The 26561-nt window shown below is 46.3% G+C and overlaps 1 protein-coding gene across 4 annotated transcripts in view; it reads right to left on the bottom strand.

Annotated features, from left to right (window-relative positions):
• Positions 1-26561, bottom strand: part of PDE10A (phosphodiesterase 10A) — a 587662-nt gene that overhangs the window by 305327 nt on the left and 255774 nt on the right. The window lies entirely within an intron of this gene.

Below are 26561 nucleotides of genomic sequence, written 5' to 3'. Positions count from 1 at the left end.
TGGCGCGGCCTGCGGAGGAGGGGGGCGGGCGCGGGGGCGCGGCGCGCTCGGCCCGGCCTCGGCCAGGCCGCTCGGGGGCCGGACCCGGGCCCACCGCGCTCCCCCCGCCGGCAGCGCCGCGCCAGGGCTCCGGGCGGAGTTTGCCGGGGCCGGATCCGGGCTCGTCCCCGGGCGCCGGCAGGGGGGCCTGGGGGCGGGGAGCGAGCGGCTCTACGGGGCTGGCCATGGCCCTCCTCCCTGGGCCGCGGTGGGGCAGGCCGCCGGCGGGAGGGGCGCGCCGCGGGCCCGGACTCGGCGGGCTCCGCCCCCGCAGGACCTGCCTTCCCCGGCCGGTCGGCCCGAGCGCGGGTCTGCTCCTCCTCTCCGGTCTTCCGCGCCCCTCCCGGCCCAGTCTTCACATCGCGTCCCGCTCTGGGTGCGGGAGGACCTGGGGCCGGGCGCGAGTCCCCGGCGGCGGCGCCTGGCTGCCGGCTGGCGCGCACAATCGGCGTGCTCCCGGCCGGGGCGAGGGGCTGCGGAGACGCTGCCTGCAAGCGTGGCGTGGTTTGTGCGCGCTCCGGTGGCTGAGCCTCGGCGACTGCTCGAAAGCAGCGGAGAAAAGCGCCGCAGTGCCGCTGCCCGTGGAGGAGGTGGCGGCGGCGGCTGCAGAAGACGCCCACTGGCGGAGCGGGCGCTCCCCACGCCGCCGCCGCCCTCCCCCACGTAGCGCGCCCAGCCGCACCGGGCCCCCGGGCTCCAGGCCCCCGCACCCCCCGCGGCCCTCTGAGGACGCTGGGCGCCCGGGCCGGGGGGTGGGGGGAGGGGCGGGGGAGCTCCTGCGTCTCTGCGGGGCGTCGTCACATCTGGGTCTGGTGTTCCGGATTCTAAATCCGCCGCCCAGCAGCTGCCGGGCAAGCCACGTCGGCCTGTCCCTTGCCCGAGCCAGGGAATCCTGGCTGGCCAGCAGCTCCAACCGAGCTGTGCTCAGAGCTCCCGGGAGAGGAGTTCAAACTCGGACGTTTGGTTGGAGTTTAAACCAACGCACAGTGTTTTCAATGAACTGAGATTTAGAAAGCCTATTCATCCTCCAGGACTCTTTGCAAAACACACTTTACAAAGAACTTCGTGCGCGCAGCCCAGTTTGCCCGGTAAGAATGGAAAGGGCAACTTTGGCTCAAAAAAGACAAACTGCGAGATCATCCCCCCAAAGTCCTGAGGACCACTTCCTCACCTGCGGCTTTTGGGGACAACACTCCCCCCCCCGCCCCCGCTCCATGCCCCCTCCTTCCCAGCCCTGACTCCAACAGTTGCTACTGAACTGAAGGGAAATGTGCCGCCCAATGGGCGCTCAGAACAAGGAGCCGCCAGAAGTTTGGGAAGTTGAAGCGCCAGAGCGCACAGATGCGCAGATGCCTGCGTCTCGGGCGGCGCGCGGCACGGGGTCACCACAGCACTCGGGGTCCGAGTGGGGGGCGCAGGCCCGCTGCCGCGCGGTGGGACGAGCTGTCCAGACTCCCTCGACTAGGTCACCTTCCCAGGACTGGAGCACACGCTCCGAAGCCCAGCTTCCACGAAGGGCAAGGCGGTCATCTGAGCGCTAGGCGTGCGCCGCGGTGCAGCCGCTTCGCTGACACGGGGCTGGGGGCCCGGCGTGCGTCCGGCCCCGGGGCCGTTTCTCGCTTTCCACGGTGGTCGGTCCAGTTCTCAACTGTTTTTATTTTGAAGTGTGCTCCAGATTCTTCCCTAGTCTCTGCTTTTTCCCACTCCCATCTAAACAGCCCATGGTGGAAATGAGCATATTTGTATTTGCACCAAACTGGGCAAATGGGGCGCCTGGGACTTGGTGTGCCTCCCCTCTCCCAGCAAAGGCTGAGGGCGTTGCTGCAATTGCGGGGCGCGCTCCGAGCGTCGCGTGTAACAGGCGCCAGCCCTGGCTCTCACTAGGTCGTAATCCCTAAATCTGCGAAACAGGAAAAATATTCCGGTGACTCTTACCTTACAGAGTGGGTGTTTTGCCGTTGCCTTTGCAGTTTTTCGACGAAGGAAAAACTAGAACGATCAATCAGCCTCACGGGCGACGCGTCTGAGAGGCGCAGACTCGGTCGCTGGGTACCGAGCGTCGGGAGTTTGCACCCGCTGCGGACCTGGCCGCGCGGGGAGGGTCGCGGGAGGCTGCCCACCGGGCTGGGGAGCACATGCTTCTCCTCGGAGAATTTGCTCTTCATTCTTTTACACGCAAAATGTTTCTCCTTGTCCTTTACGTTTCCTTTGTTGCCTTTTGGAGTGATTAAAGTGGCTTTCCAATTACAAGAAAATGTAGATGTAATTCGGATATAAGTCTCCATATGGGCGCGGTAAGCGGGGCGAGAACCATCAAGTATTTGTTCTCTGATTCTTGGTTAAATCAGAAGACAAACTTTAGATTCTTTCTAACTCTTTTCTGGAATAAAACTTCTTTCTGGCTTTTCGTCCTTCTTTTCTCCAAACGCTTGCTGGAAGGCACACGTTTCCTGGACAAATTAAAAACGACAAAGCATGACAACGGAAAAGGAGCACGTCGCGGAGGTGTTTACTGATTATCGATTACATTGGTTCCGTGACTCCCTACTTCGTACTGGAGTTCACCTGTGTAAACGTCAGTGTAGTAGGCAGCCGGCCACTTTTCCTTTCTTGATGAAATACTGTTTAGTCAAAGATTTAAATTACAAACACACGGACGTAGAGGCTCCGTCACTCACCCCTGTGTTCAGGTGTTGCAACACCGGCAGGATGTGTCTCTTGTGGGTTCTTTTCCTTCTCTTTGAGCTTCTCTAGTGATATATCAGAAGAGGGAGAAGATTGTCACTAAACGTTTGTTACTCTAAACCTTTTGTGAATAAACACATTGGCCCATAATTCAGTAAGCGCCGCTTTCTGATTGTGCCCATAAAGTTTGCGGTGTAGTTATATGTCAGAATGTTATCAGATTGCAGTACTATTTACACACATCTTAAATCATTAGTTGTAACTCCAGGAGCATGGGATGAGCAGGGGCAGGAAGTCAGACCATTACAGTGCTCTTTGTGAAATAAACGATTTTCCTCATTCTCAACTGAGAAAATGCCAGCCTACTGCAAAGAATAAAAACTAAAATAATGTTAAGAGGGCAGTGAACACTAGTAAAGCTGCCAAAATTATGATGATCAATGTTAAATATAAAAGCATTTGTCTCTGCCCTTTCGGAAGAAAAATGATCAGGAAAGAAGTTTATTTGGGTAATTGAAAACTTATGCTTCAGCATCTGCCTGATTATGCTCTCATTTGAATTATTTGTTCTTAAAAGCACTTTAAAACATGGGTCAAGGTAGAGTCTAAGATATTTTTAAATGATTTCCTCATAAATTTATGAAATTTCTTTATAATACTTTAACCATCCACCCCTTTTAATAGCCTAAAGTTTACAATAAATATGGTTAAATTTTATGAAATTTTGGTTAACATGTAGGCCTGTGTCTTAATTGATTTTATTTTGCAACTTTTGTGATTATTGCTGACAGCTGTCCATTTCACATTGCTGACTGAGTCTTGATAATCTGTTTTCTCCTTTCAAATACTAGTAACCTTTCTTTATAAAGATAAGAAACAAGGGCTGATTAAATATTAAACTCATCTACTTACACAGGTAAAGTCTGTTAAAAAGACACATTGTCTTTCCTTGATTTTAAATGTTCTGACTTACAGAAATCTACAGTTTCTGACAAAAATAATTCATAAGCAAGTGGCTCTTGCTCCCAAGTTTCATAGAAATATGAGCATTTTCATGCCCGATTTTCAATTTAATTGCTAGTAAATTATCAATTTATATGTCACTCGGATGTGAGACATAGTATCACACAGACCCTCTACATTCTAATGAAATAATTTATTAGTGATTATCTGGCACGCTGAAAATGGAGTCAGGTGTTGGGCTTTTATTCACTCACCCTTCTAAGCCTCCCAAATCCCTCCCTCCTGGTTCTAAGTTTGTCATTCCCGGAAGCCTCCTTCAATTTTTCTTTTCCCTAGCCCATCATAGCTTCGTTGTCTAGACTCTTGGAACTGATGGGTTTTAATCTGCACATATGAATATTTTGTATTAAATCTCTTGAGAAATGTAATGCAGGTATAATTTGTGTTGACAATTCCATTTTAAACAGCTTGATATCAGGGTCCTGCTACTCTTACCACTCATAACCTTTCATAAAGGCCAGCATACAATAGGCATTCAATGATTGCTCCCCTACCTGTCGCCTGCATGCCCAATGCTTACAAATTTCTATTAGTGTTGATATTAATAAATCTTGACTAAAGTGAGGGGTGCATGCCTACAGTATTGTTGTAGTCAAGCCTAAAAACCAAAGGACATTATAATTTAGTAAGAAAACATTATTATAAAGTCAATACACTGTATGGCACAGTCTTGAAAAAGACTAATACGATTAAAAAACCAATTCAATTTCTTCAGCTATCCTTAATATTCTTAGATCTTCAGATTAAATTATTTTTATGAATTCAAACCAATTAACTATAAAACAAACTATGATTTTTTATTGCTTTATGCTATAAAACAAATAAAAACCAGTATGTTATTTTTCATTTTAAAAAATCAAAATAGTGTTTCATTTTCAATGAGAACATTTTTGATAATAGGCAGATTATTAAAACATTAATATTTCAAATAAGTCTTCTTAAGTACCCATACCTTCTGAAAAGAGGGTTCAGTGTTCTTCTTGATAAATAATGATTCAAGTGGAAATTTTCATTAATTGAAAGCAAAACATTTAATTCCCTCCTAAAAATTAGCTCTGCTTAATGTCTAATGAGTATCTAGCCCTGAGGATATTGGTGTTAGAAAGTACTGCTGTGGTTATATAATCAATACTAAGTTCCTGTGGTAACTATGTGAGCATTAACTCTTATATAACACTGCCGTGTTATGACACAGAACTAAATTTTGAAGATGTTGCCACCACAAAATTATCAAATAACTTTAGAGACCCATTGTGATTTGTAGAATGCTGAAGTGCCTTTCATTTCTCAAAAACATACAAATCAGAGTATAACCATGTTGTGTTTAAATAATACTCAGTGTCGTTTAAATAGTCAACACTTTCACCAAACTTTTACAGGGCAGAGATACCAATTACATTTGAGACTGTGTTTTAAGAGTCCAGTAGAAATAGTATGAGAGAATTATTTGTATATATATATATATATATACACACACACACACACACTAAAAGAAAGAAATACTTTAAGCAAACCACAGCCCAATTAAAGCATTTAAGTGGAAAGTGACCACAGGGGGCATTCAGGATAAAAAGGCTACACCAGGGAACGGCTTAAATTCCTCTAGATGGTATGGCTTGTCCCTAGAAACACCTTAGGTACAAATGAGCATAGAGTTTCATGAAAGGTCACCAAAATTCCTACTGAGTCTGTTCCACCATGGTGAGTCCCTTAGTGCCAACACAAATTGCTGTGTGGATTGTTAAGTTTGTTTAAAATAAGCACATCTTCATCTATGGCTTGGGAATCCTTTTCTTGTAAACATTATTTTATTTTAATACCCATATTTTTACAAGGAGCCTTGATATTTATACAAGAAGTTATGAGAAAAAGAAAAATTGGTGGCTCTTACAGATTGTCTCAAAAATGGGGACCAAAATGGCTCATTTAATCCAAAGAATGTATTCTTTTCTGTTCACCTAAAAAATAAATAAATAAATAAAAGAAGCCAGGCATGGCCTGGGGCACAAGCGGCCACTCCGAGTTGTGTTCCAGTCTAGACCAGGATTGGATGGGTATTTAAGGGCACGCATGGGAGACCAAGTTCATTCATATGGGTGAATTGTTCTGACGTCAGGCCTTGACTTGTAAAGACCAGTTTCTCCCTGAGCTTCTCTTATTAAAGTGCTCAAGGGAGAAGGAGAGTGAGAGAGTTTCACGCAGTGGTCAAGCGCCCCGGGTTGCTGTCGTGCGTTACAGGATGTTAAACACGCGGTTCCTAGGCCACTCTTCCAAGGATTTGGATTGACAAAGGCCCCCGTCTACACAGTCAGTCCAACTTTCTGGTCATGCATGTCCAGTATCTGTAAAAGCATCACTTTACATGGGAGCTGCACCTAGAACTTTGTCTATTCAGTCTTCTGAAATGGACCTTTATGGAAAAAAAAATAATAATAACCACAGAAGCGTTGGTTTTCAGCTGCATCTTATCTATATGACTCGACCAAGAGCCAGAGAAATCTGCCAGCATCTATCAGATGGGTAACTGAAGAATGAAGTTGAGAAAATGCATCTTCCATCATCTCTGGACACGTTCATTTCCTTTGGTTCAGAAATTGGGGTTTAATAACTTGGTGTTCCTGTGTCGCACTGATGAATATTGTAGTCAACAACAAAGGTAAAGTCAAAAAAGTGGGATGTCCTCTCCGAGCAGGTCATCTGCATGCACGTGAGGCTCCCAACAGGAAGCAGTCATCTGGTCGGGCTTCATTGTTTCCAACAGAATAGCCAGTAAGTACAGGCACAAGCCTAGCACGAGGTGTCCTGAATTCAAAGCTGCCTCTTCCTTGACTGCAGGTCTCCAGTCAGATTATTGCAATGCAGGGTGTGCGTGAAAGTTTACTGTTCTTCTTCTCCCTTCTAGCACTGCATTCTGGTAGAAATTTCCACTTGAAGTTTCCAGATCTCTACCTGGGAGTCTTGCACCCTTGGCATATTATCCTGCACTATGCCTACTGGTGTTCAAAATAATCCTACATAAGGACATTTACCCCGCTCAAATAACTCACCATCATGGCTATCGGTAATAAAAAACCATTACTTAGCGTATCAACCCAAGTTGAAAAAATATACCAAAGAGCCAAACATATCCTCCTGATGTGAAATCTCCATCATAATTCTCCATTTTACTTTTTACTTCTGAGATGTTTGTCTGCTGTGCACTGACAGCCTCGGGCTGAGGGACATGACCGTTGGCAAAGCAGGCAAGTGCCGACTTTGCAGAAGAACACAGCAAGGCTAAGTAGAATTAGATAGTTTGTTGGTTATTTGTGAAAGGACTCAGCTGGCCCAAGCCCAAGTCTGGATGCTTGTGGTTGAACAAGGCAGGAAGGGAGCATCCAGAGGCTGCATTTGCTCAAGTGGGCCACCTGGCAGGGGGCCAGGAAAAATAATCCTGCCACACATGGATGGTTAGGGTGGCTTGTGTGGAATCAGAGAGAGAAAGCTGCAGACGGGCAAGTTATTCACAGGTTCTGGACAGACTGTGTCTGTCCTGTCCTTCCAAAGGGTCTGAGGGTGGGCCTCTGGTCCTGCAGTGAGCATCCTGATCTGAGCCCGTGTGTCTTGTGCTGGACAGATGGACATACCCCGAATCCATGTCCTAACATGGGCCATCAGAAAATGCAGTTGGGTGAAATACAGAAAGGAAGGGATGCTTGAAGGGGCTTCCATTCAGCTGCTGCTCTCCCACCCACGGTGCCCAGGATTCACACCCTGAGAGCTGTGATGGACCACCACGCACTCAGATTCAACTCACTTGATGACGAAAGTTTAGATAAACATTAACATGCGCATTCTGAAAGATTCTCCCATTTGGTTAAAAAAATGGGATTGAATAATTAAAACCAAGTTACAAATGACTGTGGTTGTATCGGATAATCTCATAGAATTGACAAATCCTGACATAATCACCTTAATTTAAATGTGAGTATTTCCTATGAAGTTCTTTTCCTAGTTTCTGGAGTCACCCAGAAGCAGAGGCATTGTTTATGGGAAGCTGCTCAGGTTAGAGGCAGCAGAGGAGGCTGATACTTCCCCGGGCCCTCAGAACAGCCCCAAACGCCAGCATCACACGCGCTTTAGGTGAGAGGCAACGATGGGAATACATGTGTTCAAACAAAACGACAAATGACAGTGGCGTGGGCACCCTTTAGGTGGATTACGGTAGAGTCTCAACATTGGAAGGAGAGAGGTGGATCTATTATCTTATGGCTGCAAGGCATCTATTGATCATATTCCGCTGCCTTCTTGGGAACTCCTGGCAACTCAAGGAATGACGCTCTATGTATCCATGGCCTAGTTATCTGACCCACTTTTAAGAATAGGCTACACTGGCGAAGAGATGAATTTCACCAGTTTTCAATGTGTCAATGAGAAGTCACCCTTTTAGGCAAGAGTGAAACCCTCTTTTGTTTTTAACGATTTTGATTAAATTGTCCTAATCCTCTTCCCCTGAGACTGGTAAACGTGGTAATTTTATTTTTTTAGGGATGCACTGAACACAGTAGCCCACGAGTGATCACAGAGTACTACAACCCCTGAGGAGCATAAATACAGCCCAGGTACTTTTGCCCACTTAATCTTGAGAACTGAGCACATGCACCATTAACAGCCACTTGTGAGTCAAGTCAACCCAGGAGGAGGAAATAAATTGCTCGTTCTGCCACCTTCACATTGACTATTTTGTATATCTCTCTGTGAATGTGTTCATTATGACTGTGCTCGAAAGACTCAATTAATTTACTCCCATAACTGCTCATAACAGCCCCCAGAGGTAGCTTTCATGGCGAGGATTTAGGCCCATTTTGTAGATTTTGCACACATGGCATGAACCTGATGAAAAGCAGCTATAGTGGGCAAATTAGAGCTCTTGATTTCCCCTTCAGTTACTGTGTGCTTTATTCTCTAAGGCAAGAGGTTAACATTGAGTATTTCCAGATTTCTATTTATTAAGGTGAGATCATTTTAAACAGGGCTCAGTAAAAATGCTCTTCCCATATAAAAGCAAGCCTGCACATTAAATCACTCTAGTTTATAGCTGGGTTAGTATATATACTATGAAAGTCTATTCATCTATTTTGTGCCAAATTCTATTTCTTAAGTAGCTATAAAATACAGGTGAAATCTGATTTAATTGTTTGAACTCTGATTTCAACAAGTCCAATACAAATAAATTTTCAAAAGAGAGATCAATACAAGGAGATCACTAAAATATCCCTTTGAATCTTGCATTTAGAAACCGATTCTAGTTAAAAACAGATTTCCGCAAAGTTTATCAGACAATTCATTAACTGCACCAAGGGATGCCCTACTCACATATATCTAAATGGTCAGTGGTATAAAGCGGTATCTCCCCGCTCGATCACAGCTTTTAATAACTCCAGCAAATCACTGTGGCCCACTGCAGAGGTGAGTTTTTATTGGATATAAAAGAGTACTCCCCCCACCCCCGCCCTTTACGATGGACTAAAAAAAGGTGGCAGCAGTGGACCCACCCCACTCCTAGCAACTGACCCTGAAACTAACCTGTTAACATGTCCCACAGCTGTCATTTCTACCTGAACTCTCTCAGAAAGACAACAGTCTCCGAGCACCGGGTCACTCTGAAGGAAATATACTTAGTGAATTTTTAAAAGAATTTTTCACATCTCTTATTTGGCTTGTAAAATTCACATTTTATGGGAAACACTGCAGGGTAGAAGAATTACAATGACAGTTCCTTGGCACTGTGAGAGCATTAATGTGGTAGTATTGACAGGACGAGGGGACGGTACGTGGATTCCATCTGGTGGGGGTTAATCTTAAGGGTATAGTAAAAGTGTAGATTCACAATCACAAAATACAAATTGAAAGTTTCGTAGCAACAGAAGAGTCCAGAATTCGTGTAAATGGTTTTAAACAAGAGCCCAAACTAAATGGAGGAAGTTATAGTGCTATCACAGAAACTGCTTCCAGAAAGCCCACATCGGTGGGGATACAGGAGTTCAGAATGGCAAACAACTTAAAGGGGACAAAATCATGGCTAATTTGCGGAATAAGCAGTCACCAGGCGCAGCATAGCTCTGAAGAAAGTATAATTAGTGAAAATTTGAGCTCTTCGACAGATAGACAAGATTGAAGGAGCAGAAAAGGGCACTGGCCCGGACAGGTGAGTGAAAGTGTGTGAACTCCTCCAGCGCACTTAGGCAGAACTGGATTTACGGAAGTCAGCATCGCATATGAGGGTTGTAACTTCACTTTGATGAGAAAGTTGTATTCCAAAAACAAGAAAAGCATAGCAGTTAAATATTACTTACTTAACTATCTATATGTATGTATGTATTTGATCCATGTAGCATCTCTGTTGGTTTTGGAAAGATGAGGGTTAAAGCCTGGGTCTCCAAAGGGCAGGAATGCCTGTGCTGGGATAGCCAGACACACCCCTCTGAGATCCTGGGACCCTCCACCCACAGCTCAGGCCTCTGCAGCCACTTTGGTTTCAAAGAATCCGCTTATGTATTTGCCTTTAGATTCTCTTATTTTATATATTAGTTTCAGTTGTTTACGATTCTCTTTTCACACTTTCATTTTTTGTTTCCTAATTATTTATGATGTGTACTTGGTTCCTTTATTTCTAGCCTCTCTTCTTTCATATTAAAGGCATTTTTGGTCATACACTTTCCCTGAGTTGAGCGTTCGAAGATCCCATAGTCTTCAAAATAATATATTCCCCCTTTCATATGTTTCTAGATGGTTCTTAATTTCAGTTTCAATATCCTCCCCGATGCATGTGTGATACCGAAGTCTGATTATCAACTTCCACATAGGAAAGAGTATTTCCAGCTACATTATTATTTTATTTCATTTTGGATTATAGTTGAAGAATATGGCCTGCGAACCTCTAATTTTAGACTTTAATTAAAGTGTTCCTTGTGCCCATTTGATGTGGCAGACTCATGCAAAAGCCACCTCGGGTCTTTCTTCTGGAGGTACTGCCCAGGTTCACATCTTGTTTGTACCTCCTTCCAGCTCCATGTCTCTGCAGAACACACAGAACTCCTCTGGGCTTCATTTTCCATCTTTAAAGTGGGAACAATGACCATACTCATCTCTTAGTGTTGCCATGAGAATGAGAGAAGGTTATTTGTATAAACATGCCTAGAACGGGGCCTGGCATGTCGTCAGCACTCAATAGATGGAAACATTACTTGGAAAAGAAATTGGTCTCTGGAGTCAGAACAGATTTGGTTTTGAGTCCTAGATCTGCCACACCCTCGCAGCCCCCGGGCAAGTCATTTTAGACATAAGTGTGCGGATTCAGAGAGAAAATTCATGGAAATCACTAGACGAATGCCTGGCACAGAGCGAATGCCCAGTGACCGGGACCTGCTATTTGTATTAGGCCTCGTCTGATGGACAGCTGACGCTGGTTTGTGTTTTGGCTGACGAGCTCTTAGCCTAACTGATGATTCTTGAGGCCAAAGTAAAGCCAGTGCCCTTGTCACCAAAGGATAGATGCCACCGGCAGGCAAAGCACCCAAGAGGTTACTCTTCCAAACAAGACCACAGAGTAGAGTATAGCCTCCCATCTGTGAACACTGGAACACTAACTTTCAAGACCAATGTTCAGTTAGGGATTTTTCATGTGTTGTGTAGGTGTCCCCCATCCCAATTCTCAAAGCTACAAAAAGGCGGCTTCGTTCTGAGTGCCTCTTCCTCGTTCACTTGTAGACCTCACTCTTCTCCCGGAGGCCCCTCCTCCTCCATCCTGATGCCCACAGCATGCCCCAACCCACCACCACCAGATCTTTCCTTTTGGGAAAAGGATAATAATTTTTAAGGTTGAGCTTTTAGAATGAGTCATCTCAATGATGAGAATACAGTGAAGACATCAAAATAATGTTGTTTTTTTTAAGATTTTACTTATTTACTTGAGAGAGAGAGAGAGCATGAGCTGGGGGGAGGGGCAGAGGGAGAGGGAGAAGCAGGCTCCCCCCTGAGCAGGGAGTCCCATGCTCTGCGGGGCTCGATATCAGGATCTCAGGATCCCAGGACCCTGAGATCGTGACCTGAACTGAAGTCAGACGCTTAATCTACTGAGCCACTGAGGTGCGCCCCAAATAATTTGGTTTTAGAACATCAATGGTTTTCTCTATTCCTGTGTCTGTCCTTAAAATATGGCTAAATTTTTGCTCTTCTGCCAAGAAACAACACTTTGTATGCTTTTGAGAAGCTGACATTTAAGTATCTGCTTTGTTTGCTTGTTTTTGTTTTGGAGGACAAAACCTTAAACCTTCACATTTCATCCTTGGAAAGTAAAAGTAAAACATGACCGCACGCTGGCAAGTCATTCACATTCATGTGTATATGCTTATATACATGTGTGGGTCTAAAATAAGGGTTTATTTTTATTTGATAAGAGTAAAGTATATCATTCTCTAAGTAGATGCTATATATTGAAAAAAGGAAAGAAGCCTTTAAAATATTTAATTCAAGTTTTTCTTGGATGATCTGCATTCTATGTTTAGTCAAAATAAGATAATTTTAAATCAGATGTGCAAAACTCTCAGGGGTGCCCACACGTGTGGACGCCCCCAGAGGAGACTGGCAAACTGAAGAGGAATCCCTTCAGTTCCCTGATTTACCTCAGTCAGGCCTGCGAGGAAAACCTAGCATGCTGCGTGAGGATTCAGGGGCAGCCGCCCGCCGACCCTTGTAGCCTACGAGAAAAATCACTCATGCGTTCATGCAACAGACATCAACCTGGTGTCTGCTACGTGCCAGACGTTGTTCTGGGCACTTGGGATACATGAGTGAGCCAAGCGGACAAACCCCCCAGCCCTTGTGAAGCTTGTATTCTAGAATGGAAAACAAAAAGCTGTCAGCATAAACGAGTCGGTTATGGAAGGTGGTGGATGTGGTAAGCGCCGCAGAGAATCAGTAGAGAATCAGTAGAGGTGGATCTGCAGAGTGTGGCCGGGCGGGGCTCACTGCCGAGCTGGTAGGTGAGGGTGAGCCTGGGGGCCCGTGGGAAGAGGGCTCTGGCAGAGGGGACAACCTGTGTGAAGGCACACGGGGGGAGCATGTGAGGCTCCCCAACGAAGAGCAGGGACAACAGGGTGCTGGAGCAGATGAGAAGGGAGAGGGTCGGGAGTGGCCCAGAGTCAGGCAGGTAATGGAGACCAGCTCATGTGAGCTGTTTGGACACTGACCTTGGTTTCCCTTCTTCATAAAATGGGGAAATATTGGTGGACTCACATGATCTGACTTTTGTTTTTTTAAAAAAAAACATCTAGGGACGCCTGGGTGGCTCAGTCGGTTGAGCGACCAACTCTTGGTTTCTGCTTTGGTCATGATCTCACCGTAGTGGGATCCAGCCCCGTGTTGGGCTCCATGTTCTGAGCAGAGCCTGCTTGGGATACTCTCTTCTTCTCCCTTTGCCCCTCCCCCCCCTTCTCTCTCTTTCTCTCTCTCTCTCTCTCAATCAAATAAATCTTAAAACATGAAAATAAAATAGGGGCGTCTGGGTGGTTCAGTGGGTTAAGTGTCTGCCTTCAGCTCAGGTCATGGTCCCAGGGTCCTGGGATCGAGTCCCGCACGGGGCTCCCTACTCACTGGGGAGTCCGCTTCTCCCTCTCCCACTCCCGCTGCTTGTGAGCTCTCTGTCAAATAAATAAACAAAATCTTAAAAAATAAAATAAATTAACTGCATTGTATGTATATATATTTTTCCTGAATTGCTCTAAAGAAGGATGGGGTGCTATAAGATCCCACAAAGTGGGATCCACATTGGTGCCTCCCTTCCTGGGTGTTGGGGTGGAGTGTCCAGAGGGAGTGGAGGTGAAGACCTTCAAGGAGCGCTGGAGGTGACTAGGAGACGTCAGGGCCACCTCCTTTGGCAGGATGGGCACTAACTCATTCCCCAAAAATGGAACTGTTCTCATAACAACTTTTGAAGAAAAACTACAGAATCTTCCTTAAATTATCAGCTTTCTTCATTTCTGCGATGGTTCATCTTATGTGGCAGTTTGGCTGGACTGCTGCACCCAAACGTTTGGTCAGTTGCTAGTCTGGATGTTGCTGTGAAGGCATCGCTTAGATGAGATTAGTATTTAAATCAGTAGACTTGGAGTCTCTGTCTCTCTCTCTCTTTCTCTCTCTCTCTCTCTCCCTCTCCCTCTCCTCTATTGGCCCTGTTGCTCTGCAGAACCTGACTAATACTCTTCCCTACAATTTCTTCCCTGTACCTTTGCATTCAGACTTTTCTCTTCTGCATTTCTGGGGGTGGGGGAGGGATCCCTGTTTATCTCTCAAGCAATAACCTTGTTTTTTTTTTTTTAATTTAAACCAGAAATGTGAAAGCTCGAGTCTCATCACCATTTCATTTGGATTCCAGAATAAAGCTATTAAAAATTGTCCCCCCCCTTGCCTCGTGGAAGCAGTGGCTCTTGCAGGGGGCGCTCCGAGCCCCCCTAGTCCCCGCCCACGTGGCTGCAGCATTCATCTGAAACCCTCTCCCAGCGACACATCACAACCCTCCTCCACCCACAGTCAGCTTCTCCCTCTCATTCTGTCTTTGTACTAACAGGTTTTGTGCATTAGCTCTTACCAAAAAAGAAAAAAAATCCCTTTGAATGATAAATTAGCATGCACGTTCTTTTTTACACGTGGTGGAAATCTATCCTAGCAACAGCCACCAGATCAACTGTCATCCACAAGGATCTGGTCTGTTTTCTTCTAGAAAGATACAAAGCAGTCAGCCAGACTTTTCTAGATTCTTTTATGTTGAGGAGAGCATTATGAGGTGAAAGAAAACGGGAGGTTATCTGGGAAAAAAATTGCGCCAAAAGGATCCATTTGGAGAGTCTGAATTTTCCTAAAGGTATTCAATCATATTATGTGTGAAAGACACATGAAGTACACAGCCTGAGGTCAGCTCAGGTAAGTGTCCAGGTGGCTAATATGAGGGGCTGTTTGTTTACAGTCCAGTACCCAAGGTGTACATAGTGATACCCAGCAACACCCACCACAGGAGCCCACGGTCCTCAGTGGTGTCCAGTGTGAGGGGCTGGCACGTGGATCATATCAGCTTATCTTCAGAACAACCTCACCAGGTGGGTACACCTGGATGCATGCCAGGTGAAGGGATGCTAGAAGAGGGGTCAGGTATTTAGCTCTATTTAAAAACTAATTTAGGCAGGTAAATCTTGGTTTATGCCCAGATGACCTGATCCTTACCTTAACGTTCTTTTTTTTTAAAGATTTTATTTATTTATTTATTTGTCAAAGAGACCTTGAGAGAGAGCACAAGCAGGGGGAGCAATAGGCAGAGGGAGAAGCAGGCTCCCCGCTGAGCAAGGAGCCGATGCAGGACTCAATCGCAGGACTCTGGGATCATGACCTGAGCTGTAGGCAGACGCCTAATGGACCCAGGCATCCCCTTAATGTTCTTTATGCCATGGGTACTGGCAGAAAAAAAAAAAATAGCGCATCAAAGTTGATTCAGAAAAGTTGTAGAGAACCTTCTCGCAACCTTCCTATTCAGCCTCGAGAAGGATATGGACAGGAGAGGCTATTTGGACAGGGTAAGTCCAGGTTCTGGTGCTCTCTTTCTCCACCAACCCTTGTGCGGCTGTGAGTCTGCCTCCTTCTCCTGCCAGTATTCCTCCAGAAATGCCATGGACCGAGCAAGGCTGGGCTCCCAAAGCTGTCAAAATACTGAACGCTCAGGAAACCCTTCATAGTCTCCTTAAGGATTAAGGCTATTTTATTTCACAGTTTGGGAAAATGTATATAGTTAAGTTAGACCCACAAAATTGCTGGTGTTCAACTGTTTTTGACCTACAGGAGTGGCATTTTTATATGGCTCAGCCTCATACATAACTATGCCCACTGTCATTTTCCTTTTAGGACACAGAACCACAGGATTTCATGTGTCCAGTTCAGGGTGCAGAGAGAAAACTTTCTTTCTGTCACTCTAGAATAATCTCCATCTATGGCCTGATGGGTAATGTTGGGTACTCATGGTAGGCACTTTGGGTACTATTTGGATGCTGTTGGGTATTGAGTACTATTGGATACTCATTATGGATACTATCGACTACTATCTGGTACCCATGGTGGGTATTGTTGGGTGCTTTGGGGTACCTGCAGTGGGCACTGTTGGGTATTGTTATATTTACGGTTGGGTGCTGGGATGTAAACAAAAGCAATCATGGATCTTGTTATTTGGCTTTTCTCTTAAGGAGTGTAACATATAATTGGGAGAAGTGAAAAAAACTCCATCATGAAATTTCTTCTCTAAGGTTTTGGGAGTAACATGGTAAAGAGAGATTTAATACCTACTATAAAATTTTGCAAGTCCTAAAATTTAAGTGAGTTACTGCCAAAAAAGCAAAAAGGGTCACAGTTCAGCTTGTAGCAACCTCCACCAAGCAAAGTGGAAAATTATACTTTCTCCATTCCAAAGGCAAACTTCCAGCTACAATTTGAGTTGCCTTCCCTAGAGATAGATACCTTTCAAGAACAATAAGAGAAAAAGGAAGATGGAGTCTTGCTTACATAAATTGGTCTTGAACTTCAGTCATAATCTGTGGACAATCTTTAGATAAAAATATAGGAACCTTGAGAAATTTCTACCACTAAGCAATACACACACCCCAAAATGCCTCCTTTCAAAAAATACTCCTTCCCTTGTGCCGAAAAACATCTATTTCCTCCCATATATTTTAGGGTGACCAACTTGAAAACAATGATTTTATGTGCTAATATCTTTACACACCATGGAACCTATAATTCTGAAGACTCTCAAATTACTTTGTACATTGCATATGAAAGCTCCCACACAGAACACATATGGGACTGTCCACGTGTGGGTAGTACTGACCCCCTTCGAACCTCTGTTATTATAACAACATCTGTATTGACAGAGCCCTACAAGGACATTAGTTTACCTCATCCAACAGACCCACGTGAGTCTATGTGATTAAATCAGAGTCTATATGATTAAATCAGTTTCCAAATGGAGAACAGAGACATTTGCTACACACAGAGGAATACAAAGCCGGTTTCCTAACACTTAGGTCCATATGGCTATAGACAGACAATTTTAAAAGAAAATTTTGAAATTATATTTTTTAGGCATCAATACTAATATCAATAATTGCTCTGGAAAGATGTGTGTGTGTGTATGTGAGTGTGTGTGTGTGTGTTCCCTTGAAGCAATGGCTCAGAATCATCTGGCGGATCTCAGAAAAACAGACTGCCACACCCCAGAGTTTCTGATTTAATCTGGGGTGGGGCTGAGGATGTGCATTTTTAACAAGTTCTCCAGGGACACTGATACTACTTCCTTAAAACTGTAAGGAAATCTCTAGTTGTTCTATAGATTTCCCTCCTTCTAAGAAGATCAAATTGCATCCAGGATGTAGCCGGCATCTCTGAGTACGTGTTCTGAAATGCTCTTGTGTTTACCCAGCGCCGGCTCTGGGCTGCGTCACTTACACAAGGCATGGCCTTCGCAGTCCCGACTGTAGACAGAACAGGTCAGTCTTACAAAGGCCTTGGTCACCACTGCTCGTTCTGCCCCAGCAGGGCGGCTAGAGGAGGATGAGAAGCTTAGAGAGGGTCACTGAGGTCCTAAAGCAGCCTGATGATACTCTGTCCATTTGCATTAATGGTAATGAGTTGAATTTTTCTGAAATCATTTCTCATCATCAAAGGAGGGTTTAACAGCTCACAGAACAGTGGGTGTAATTCCAAAAAATCTATTTCATGTGGCCATGATGAAACTGCTCTAAGTTGTCCTTGATCCAGTTTTTGACTTGCTTATTTGCCACCAACCGATGAAAGTAGCCAAATTTATCTAACTACTGTATTTACCATCACCCGGAAATAAGATCAACAGCTACGATCTGGAATCCGGCTGCCAGCTGGTGTGTCCCTGCTTCCAGAAAGCTGTAACTACACTTCAGACCTGGTTAGGTGCCCCTCCAATGTGTTCCTGTAGACACCTAAATTTCCCCCATTGTAGCACTTGTGTCAAAATCGTCTGCTCACTTGTCTGTTTCAGCCTCAAACCTCGCCCACCACCCAAAGGTACACGCGGGGCAGAGACCAGCTCTGCTTAGACCATCGTGTCGGACACGTCGCACAGCTGCCCCCAACCAGTGTGTATTCACACAACATTTGTTGAATGACGGACCCGTGGACAGGAAGACAGAAGCTGTAGATGATGACTCACAGGCAGAGGTCTCTGAGGGACTGAGTATCAGAGCACCGACACAGATCTCCAATGGCAGGCGGAAGGATGCAGCCTGGTCCAAAAGACCATGACTTAGGACACACGGAAGACCTTTGGGTGGGCATCACCCACACAGACTTCTAGAAAACAGCCCAATCAACTGGTATCCAGAGGGAAAAGCCAGACAAGGGCTTGTTCAACAACAACCAGAAGTGTGGGCACGCACGCACGCGCACACACACACAACCCTACAAATAACCCAATAAACCAGCTTTCCAGTCACATTTGTCCACCCTTGCTCTGGATGTGTGCAAGACAGAGGGATTCATCTGAACTGTGCTTAATTTGAGGTCCTGCTTAAATAATTTGAGGTGATTTATATTCCAGATAGCTGAAGATTAAGCATCATCTTTTAATATAATTTTTAAAACAGTACACCTTCCACAGTTGGTCACAGGCCTCCCTGATCGTGTGACTGAACACACCCAACACATACTCCTCTTCTCAGGGACCCTGGGCCACCAGGCGAGCCTGATGGAGTGAGGTGCTGTGGGGGCAGAATGGAGTGGGGATTGACGGCGGAATCCTTCAATGTCATCTATTGAAAACAGACCTGTCAAGCTTTTTGTTGTTTTTCTGTTCTTTAATTGTTCTGCACCTTTCCACACAACTCTTCTGCCCCAAGCATCTCCCCTTGCTCGTTCTGCTCCAGCCCCACTGGCTTCCTTGTTGCTTCTCAAGCCAGATGTCCAGGCTGGGGCTCTGGGACCCTCACCCCTGCTGTCCTCTCTGTCTGGAATGCTCTTTGCCTACACATCCATGCTCTCCACCCCCTTCAGATTGTTCACAGAGGTCACTTTCTCCATGAGGCCTTCTCTGATCACACTACTTAAAGTAACAAGTCTCTCCCTCACCATACTCCCCATCCCCTCTCCCGCTTTGTCTCCTGATACATTCCATGCTTACTTAATTCCTCACTGAGTCCCTCTCACGAGGGTCCCCCAGGGCTGGGAGGTTTGCTCACAGCTGTGCCCCAGAACACAGGCCACATGGTACGTGTGGGTTCTCATTAATAATTGCTCCATGAGTGGGTACTCACAACATGGATGGGCCCCACCCCTACTGCACACCTGGCAGTCAATAAATATTTGCTCGGAGAAGAAGTGAATGAATTAATGGCTTCTCCCAGATTCAATGCTGAAGCAGCCGCCTCCTGGACAAGTCCTCGTCACTATTGCTGAGTTACGGGGTGCCCCAGCAACACCGTCTATTGTTTCCAACTCAGGCGCCTTGCTCACACCCACGTGCCCGTGCTCCTATACTGAGTTTTCCAGATGTGTGAGAACAGCCTTCAAGAACCCGTGTCTGGACATCACGGTGATGTTTTCCAGAGGCCTCATTTGAAGGTTAAACAAATATAATGAATCACTGAGGTTTGATTTTTAACAGAACTTATTTGATGTTAACATTACATCAAAAGTTCTATATACCGTTTGATAATTTTAACCTCCTTTCAGGTCAATTTTGTCATGGTATCAGTCTTTGGAATAACACTAGGATCAGTTGAATCAATGCAGTGATTGTGGAGCTCAGACATTAACCTGACTTCCTTGAAGTCAAATCTGTGGCCGTCTAGGAACAGAACACCTTTGTTAGCTGCAAGGAATGCATCTATGATTTTTGAAATTATTTTTTTAACTAGAGGCACTGACCAGTATCAGAAATAGGCTAAGAAAGTACCTTATGTAGCTGTATTACTTTGCTCTTTGAAATCCATAAATACCTTAGAGAATCTCAAAAGAGTTAATTTCCCCTTCAGCAAAGGTTTAGTTGTATGGAAGCCTGAAGCATCAGCCCGTGAAAGCATAGAGTAAACAATCTTGCTTCTGTTTAAAATCTTATAGCAACTGACTCACCGACACCTATTAACTTAGAATTTGGAAACTTCACCAAAAGAGAACCATTCCACCAGTACCACAAAACAGATCAAAATGACGGCCTACGCTTGCAGATAAGTTAAAGGATCCTTCTTCGAGGTAGCTTACGGTATGCGTTCTGTCTTCTTCTAAGGCTATGTTTCAGTTGATAATTCCAACGCTAACCAGGAGAAACTCAGATGCAAGTGTTAACTGCATCGCAAATTAAATAAGAAGGGCCTGCCTGTTCATCAGCATTGGTCAGAGACAGACAACCTCTGCCTTTTCTTTGGAGAAAGTGTATTATGTTAGTTCCCAAAAAGCTTCTCCACCACTACTACTGTCCTCCTCCCCGTGCCTAACCGTTCAAGGAGCAGCTGCCTCCTGTGAGTGAGTGAGCTCCCACAGAGGAGGCCCCCAGGATGCCTGGTCTGGGCCTTGGGCAGGTGGGGAGAAAGCAGAGCTTCAGCCAGACACCAACTAACGCATCGACGGTCTTGGAAGATGCCGAAGCTGCAGAATGCTTCTCCGCTTCCTTCAAGGGGCAGAGCACCCGAAGGACACAGTGTCCTCTGTCAACACTCTTCAGTTGTGATATAAAAATGTAAAAGCAGAATTTATAATATCATATACTTGACTCACTGTAACAAAAGTCATTAAGAAAAAAACAGTAAGAGGATCATATGAAAATGAGGAAACATAATCTGTGAGCCTAACTGTTTTTATAAACAGGCAAAGAGGCAGCCATTTCTCAGTTTTGATGGCGGCTCATCAGAGGACTGGTTGGAAATGATTGCAACAGAATTCAGAGCTGCCTCTTCGCACTCTAAATGCGCAGGGACCCGCACACACGCACATGGAAGGGCCGGCTGTGTCTTCAGCACTAAGTTGGGCACATCCATGAACGCACTAATATGTGAATAAATGCGGGGCGTCCTTCCTTGTCATTCACGGGCAAGCCCCCCGGGATCCTGCGACATTCTCTGCTTGCGCTCTCAGCCTGTAAAACTCTTGAGCCTTTTGTGCTGGGCCTGTGCCTGATGAACAAGTATTTCCCTATTTGATTTCCCCGTGAGTGTGACTCTCCTCCGATGGTTGCAGCTTCCAAGCCCCCTGCTTCTCACCTTCGCAGCTATAGTTGTGGTTTGAGGCCCCTCGCCCGCAGGTGCATGCAGCCTGTGTTGTTGCTCAGGGAGGATCTGTGGTCACCCTGCTGGAGTGAGGCTTATTGGTGTTTTGAACATGAGGGTGAGAACCAGATTCTTGGCAGTGGCAACATTAAAGAAGGCAGAGTATCCATCTAGCACCTTCTCAAACAGAAGACTGCAATATTGAAATCCTGTGGTGGGAAGAGAAATAGCAGTTTTTTTCAATCAAATCATCAACTATATTTGTCTTTGTTCTTCTTTTCATTTTTTGGTAAGTGCTTTTTAGAAACCCCTTAGAGAGTGCAATAGATGTTAGCAATCTGGAGGAGAGCACACATATAAGCCTACACATAATAGACTCTTTTGCTGGCTTTAATGGGCATTAGCACCTTCACAGGAAGGGATCTCAGCAGCTCATCACAGACGTCAGCTCTGCCCGAAATGCGTGTATCTGCAGAATAATCTCCATTAAATGCTATTATGTATGCTTCAGGAAGGTTTGGGAAAATGTAAAATAGTTTGATATTAAGCACAGGGACATGAATAACGTGAGAACTAAAACAATAGTTCTTTTAATTGAATTTTAAAATTTTCTCTATTCAAAGTTTCAGCACACCAAAAATAACTCAGACTAGGGCTAATGCCCCCCCTTCCTTTCTGTGCCCCCAACCCCTGCGTCCGCCTACACCCCCCTCCACCCTGCTGCTCTCACGAGCCTCTTCCCACCCAGAGGCAGGATGCCAGGTGCCAGAAGCATGTTTTCTGTGCGGAAGTCGTACATCCACAATACCTAGGAAGATTTCTTCACTATGGAATCAAAGTACCAAACCGAGGAACCCTGAAGTGCTTCTTTAAAATAAAGATCATGACTTTGCATTTCACTCTGATACCAGAAGAACTGCAAAATAGAGAAGTTCAGGAAATAAAAGGTTTCTGCTCTGACCAATCAGCCCATATCATGAGACGAACTTGAAACACTGTGTTGTCTGACCAGTTTGATTCTCCTGTGGATTCCATCAGCAGAGTGCAATTCTCAACACCGACGTTCAGTAGTTGGGTAGGGATGGCAAGGGACTGACTTCAAAACCATTCTTCCCGCAAGTATAAAATGCAGAGATTAACATTTGCGTAATGCATCAGGCTTTCTCTTTTCCATGTCACTCCTGTGGACTTCGCCTACAATGCTCCTGGGAAGGTGCTTACTGGCTCCACACTCCAGGGGTGTAGCCGGAGGTCCGGAGGGTAAGTTCCCAGAAAGTTACTATTCTTTCAACAAACGCTATGTGGTGCTTACCCTTTGCCAGACACGATTTGAAGTGTTTCCCAAATATTTGCTCATTTAATCATTCAACAGCCTCAAGAGGGAGGGACTAGAAAACGGAGCCACACAGAGGCAAGGAGCTGGCCTCAGGCTCCGCTGGTGAGCAGTGAAGCTGGGACGTGAGCCGGGTCTGTCTGCCTCCAGAGCTCCCGCCCGAAACCACCACTGCACTTGGCCCGCGGACCCACACATGGCGACTGTGGGCTGGGCTGCCCCCAAGTCACTGAAACCACAGGACGGGCACCAAGTGTGCACCTCACAGGAGCGGGACTTCAAGGAATGCCATCAAGCTTATGTGTCCTCCTCCAGGGATACACTTTAAACACCTAAAAAAGCTGCTTTATGAACCTTTGAAAAGGTGGCTCAGTCGGTTAAGCATCTGTCTTTGGCTCAGGTAATGATCTCAGGGTCCTGGGATTGAGCCCCGCATCGGACTCCCTGCTCAGCAGGGACTCTGCTTCTCCCCCTGACGCTCCCCCAGCTCGTGCTCTCTCTCTCTCTCAAATGAATGAATGAAATCTTAAAAGAAGAAGAAGAAGAAGAAGAAGAAGAAGGAGAAGAAGAAGAAGAAGAAGAAGAACTTAAGGGAAAGAAAATGCAAATCAAAGAATGAGCTTGAGCATAGTATCAAAGGTTCTCACACCCTCGGGCTCATCCCAACCCCTTCTGATTTGGACCAGGGCTCGAGCGGTTTAGTGGAGTGATTGCCGAAGCCCTAGACTATGCCGCTGACGAGTCAGGGCATTTCCCCGGGCTGGAAGCTGAGGCAGGAGGCCCCGCTCAGAGCCGCCTCAGTGGTTCCAGTGGGGCACTGTTTCAGTTGCTCCTCAGGGGAATTCCAGTCCAATAACCGCTGGTGCAGCCCAGCAGTGGAATGGAATATTTACTGGTCTAGAAAGATCTCTAGGACATGTTGTTATTTAAAGAAAGCAGGATGAAGAGCAGTGAATGTAGAAGGCTACCTTTTGTGTAAGAAAAAAGAAAAAATAATATGTAATCATATTTGCATTATTATATAAAGAAACTCTGTAAAGCTATCCAAGAAATGAATAGAAGTGGTGCTTGCTCTCTCTCTCCTTTGCTGTGTGCGAGTGTGCGAGTGTGTGTGCACATGCACAGTGAGTGAGTGAGTGCGAGCATGTGCACGGACACCAGGGTGTGAGTGCATAGGTGTGCGTGTTCACAGGTGTGTGCATAGATCACAATGGTGAAAGGTGGCAGTGATAGGAGTGAGACTTCCCAAAGTATCGTTTTTTATATTGGCTTTATTTCAGATCATATGATTTTAAATTTAAAAAATTTTAAGTTATGTGTTAAAAAAAAAAACCAGAAACAAAAACCAAAACAACACCCTTTATGGGCAGTGTTTATGCAGGATATGTATGGGATGTATGTAGAATTACAGAAAATTTATGTGTGGAATTCATGTAGGATTAATCTAAGCACTAAAAGCTCTCAGAGCTGACTTTAAATATGGGCTTTGCTACCTCCTTGGCTGTGTGACTGACTTTTTTTTTTAAAGATTGTATTTATTTGTCAGAGAGAGCAAGAGCACAAGTGAGGTGAGGGAGGGAGAAGCAGGGCCCCCGCTGAGCATGGAGCCCGACACGGGACTCGGTCCCAGGACCCTGAGATCATGACCTGAGCCGAAGGCAGACGCTGCACCGACTGAGCCCCCCAGGCGCCCCGTGTGACGATCTTTAGTGGAGTCCGTCACCTGCATAGCAGCTCCTCTTGGGCACCCATAGGTTGGCTAGAACGGCGCTGTCCCCAGTGTTGTGGGGGGGGGCACAGCGCGCCCAGCCCTCGGTGTCCTTGGCACGTGGTAAGTACACGGCAGAGAGGGCTCAGACTCCGGCAGGTCTCAGCTCTGCCGACGTGGGAGTAGACGCAGGCCTTGGTCAGGCATCCACGAGGCCGTCCTGTCTTCCCTTAGTCAGTAATGTGGCTTACTCTGCCTTTCTTTTCCCGGCGACTTGTATATGCCCTGCGTGACTGTATTTGCTGGGCAGGTGAGCTAGAGTGTGAGGTACCTCCTCTTTGCAGGACCCTAGCGTTTTCCCTTGGTCACAGAACTAGCAGAGGCCAGCTTTGACCACGGGTCCGGCTCACGCCAAAGCTCCTGATTCTCCCACCACATGTCACCTCCCATTTCACTTCAGCCCCAAGCCCCCCTCTGCTGCTCCACAGGGACTGTTACTCAGGTCCCCCTGGCTTTCTACTCTCATCATAGAGCCTCCTGCCCTGGACAGGGTCTCATCTGGGGGCAAAGGAACAGTCTCTGGCTTTGGGCTATTCAGGGCTATTCTCCTGGCACGTTTCTCCACAAGTTCTCCCATGAAATGTGTTTTGCAGATTGCTGCTATTGCAACCTGCCTGGTTTCGGGTCTCCCAGCCCTCAGCCCTGCTCCTCTCGGATCCATTTCCTCTGTGAAGCCAGGGAGCTCCACAAACGGCGAAATCTGATCGGGCCACCTCCTTGGCTCTTGGGGGCCTGTCCAAACTGGTTGATGTGCCTGGAGGGTCTTCATGAGGCCGTCCAGCCTCATGTCCCACCACCAACAGGCTCCTCCAAGTGCAGAACTGTTTCTGGTTTCCTGAGTGTCTGCCCCTCCCAGGCACCTGCGCAAGCTCTTCCGGTCTCCTCCAAACCTGCACGTCCTCCTCTAATGGCTCAACCCTGCTCACTTCAGCCCAGGCATCCTCGGCAGGCCTCCCCTGAGCCTCCAGCCTCCATCAGGAGCCCCAGCACGGACGGTTTCCACTTCACCTCCCAGCGCAGCTCCCCACGCGGCCTGAAGCACCTGGCTACTCGTCCTGTGTCCCTGCTGGGTTATAAGCTCTGAGTCAACCCTGTTTACCATTTTATCTTATGCTTTTAAAACAAGCACTCAATAAGTACCTACTGAATTAATGGATTTTAATTATATCCTTGACACTTTTTGAATGCACCAAATGAATTGATAAGCAGGCAGCTTATGTCATCCCTTGAAGTCTTTACAATGAATCATCCCTTGCATAGGTCCTTCTTTGCTCCCTAATTTTAGGTTAAAAGATGTGACTTTTTAAAAACCTCATTAGTGGCAAGACTAACTGTCAAATACGGATCCAGATCCTGGCCCAGTGAGCACTCTATTCACTAGAGGCCACTAACACATAAGAGCAGGGGTGCGGGGTCAATGCTGTGAGGCAATGAGGGGGTTTAGGTGCAGGGAGGCGCAGGCCCCCGTCAGCCCAGCCCCAGATCTGCCTGCCCCCGGGGAGACGCTGGTAGATCGCAGCCTCATGGAGCAGTGAGACCACACGGGAGCCTGTTATGCCCCTGCGACAGTCACATCTGCGTTCTGCTGAGAGGGGCACGGAGGAGCCTAGCTGTACTTTGGGGCCTAATTTCATAACAGACCACTGTGCTGTGAAGAGGGACAGGCAGTCCCACATCTTTCAGGCACCCGGGAACGCGGACAGGACTCCCTAGCAGGTGTCTTGCCTGCCAGCTGCCGTGATAATTTGGCCATTACAAAAACACGTGCTCCGTCTGACAGCCGTGGGCACCAGCTTCTGGGTCACTGGCCCGGGAATCATGTCTGTCCCCTGTGGGCACACTTCCTGACACAGGCCCAGGAGCGCACATCCCTCCCTCCCCTGCTGGTCTTCCTACCTGCCCTGAGGCTATGGCCTGCCTGGAGGAATGTTCCTCCTCAAGCCCTTCGTTCAGAAACTGTTCTCTGGGCAGTAACCCATACCTCCCACAAGCAAGCCCTGCTAACCTTACACAGATTTTGTGTTTAGGAGAAAATTCCTACCTAACAATTACATAGGCATTTTTGGCCAAAAAGTATCAATTCTTCCTTCCTTTCCTGATAGAATTAAAACTCTTATATGAAGCCGAAGTATTGTCTAATATAACCGGAAGTGCAATATTGCATTTTATTTCCAAATCCCACCTAGCGGCTGAGCTGCAGAGATTTGCCTGCAGCCCATTTATATTTTGCAGGAAACCAGTCCTTCTCTTGCTAACATCCTGGGGAGGATAGACTAGGCCTCGATAACCGTGAATAACCTTAAAGATATATTCCAGGTGTCACACTGTAATTTAAAAAAATCATTATGTCTTCTAATTTAAGTGTTGACTCTTCGGATCAGTGATTTCTTACTGGCTTTGGTGGATT

Source organism: Phoca vitulina, unplaced genomic scaffold (assembly GCF_004348235.1).
Source record: "Phoca vitulina isolate PV1807 unplaced genomic scaffold, GSC_HSeal_1.0 scaffold9, whole genome shotgun sequence".
NCBI classification, from domain to species: domain Eukaryota; kingdom Metazoa; phylum Chordata; class Mammalia; order Carnivora; family Phocidae; genus Phoca; species Phoca vitulina.
This window is presented reverse-complemented; position numbering and strand designations above follow the sequence as displayed.